Here is a 1,914-nt window from a genome sequence, read left to right on the forward strand (position 1 = left end):
CTTGTTGAGGATATGATTGCCTTTGAGCATATTGTTGAGGTTTCTGAAATCCAGGAGGATTGAACTATTTACTTGCAGCTTGTTGATATGCTTATTGAACAACATTATAATTATTGCTCCAGCTGAAATTGGGATAATTTCTGTTATTCAGATGATAAGTAGCTAGCACAGGCTGATGCGGTTGCTGATAATTGTTCACATAATGAACAGATTCATTAATAAGATAACACTGATCCGTAGTATGAGAGCCTGCACAAAGCTCACAGAACATAGCTATTTGATTGACTCCATAGTTGGCTAAAGAATTGACCTTCATAGACAGCTCTTGGAGCTGCGCTGCAATAGTTGTAGCTGCATCAACTTCCAGAATACCTGCTACCTTACCATGCATCATCCTTTGAGTTGGGTTTTGATACTCGTTTGCAACCATAGTTTCAATAAGATTATAGGCTTCAATATAGCTTTTAGCCCACAAAGCGCCTCCAGAAGCTGCATCGAGCATGGGCCTAGATTGGGCCCCCAAACTATTGTAAAATCCTGTAATCATCATCCAATCAGGCATACCATGATGTGGACACTTTCTCAACATCTCCTTGTTGCGCTCCCAAGCTTCACACATAGATTCTCCTTGTTGCTGCGCAAACTGAGTAAGAGCACTCATCATACCTGCAATCTTGCCCATTGGATAGAACTTCACCAGAAACTTTTGTGCGAGATCTTTCCAAGTAGTGATGGACCCAGCTGGTAAAGAATGTAACAAATACTTAGCTTTGTCCCTCAGAGAGAATAGGAAAAGCCTCAGCTTGATAGCCTCATTAGTAATACCATTATATTTGAAAGTACTACAGATCTCGATAAAATTCCTGATATGTATGTTGGGATCTTCAGTCGCAGCACCTCCAAAAGAAACGGAATTCTGCACCATCTAAATAGTGTCCGGCTTGATTTGGAAAGTATTAGCCTTAATAGACGGATGGATGATGCTTGATTGAATGATTTCAATTTTAGGCCGAGAAAAGTCCATAAGAGCTGGGTCAGTTGGAACTATACGGTCACCCATTGTTAAAGGTTCTTTCTTCTCATTCTCTGTATCTGAATCTTCAGAAACTATCTTCTCCGGAAAGTCAAGAGCTGAATCCGTCTCCTCAGCCGTATCAAGATTCCTATTGCAAGAGCGAGAATGTGTTTACATAAACGCTCTCTAGAGTACTTGAAATACAACCGAAAACAGTAAGTAACAAGTCTTAATCAATGAATCCTAATGACCACTGATGGCAAGTACATAAACTAAACAAATTAACACCGAGTCCCCGGCAGCGGCGCCAAAAACTTGTTAGGGCACCAAGCATGTGCTAAAATAAACGCAAGTATACGCGATCGCAAGTAATATAGAATGATTTCTAGTTCGTTCCCATAGAGACTCAGACTAATTATATTTAATTAACACTTAATCAACAATGTATGATTACTCTTCAATGTCAAGACAATAACAATTAAGGTTGATTAACTAATATTAACTACGATAATTTAACCCTTAAATTACCAATATTAAACACACATGAGATCATAACTTCATTAATACTTCATTCAATAGTTATTGTTATTACCCTTAGCATGTAATGGTGATGATACTAATCGAACAACACGAAACTGAAAAACGCCAACTTTTGTTATACGAATACCATTCTACCAGGCATCAAAAATTAAGATAGAAGTTGAATAGGCATTAATTATGTTGAGACCCTATATGCCTATAGAATTTGACAACATAATGATTTAAGCACAAGTTATTCATTATGATAACAGAGGCAAGCAAAACGGTTAGAGTTACCCACTAATCATGCATACAATACATGAACCTATGTGTAATAACCCCAATTTTTGGAATTTTTTTGAAACCCTTATGAATAGTGA

General features: G+C 37.6%; 1 non-coding gene across 1 annotated transcript; it reads left to right on the plus strand.

The window, feature by feature from the left end:
• Positions 1-560: 560 nt before the first annotated feature.
• On the plus strand, positions 561-667 carry LOC141669514 (small nucleolar RNA R71). The gene has a single exon (XR_012553793.1). It is a non-coding gene; the product is annotated as a small nucleolar RNA R71 (small nucleolar RNA).
• Positions 668-1,914: the final 1,247 nt, after the last annotated feature.

This window comes from Apium graveolens, chromosome 6 (assembly GCF_009905375.1).
Source record: "Apium graveolens cultivar Ventura chromosome 6, ASM990537v1, whole genome shotgun sequence".
Classification (NCBI taxonomy): domain Eukaryota; kingdom Viridiplantae; phylum Streptophyta; class Magnoliopsida; order Apiales; family Apiaceae; genus Apium; species Apium graveolens.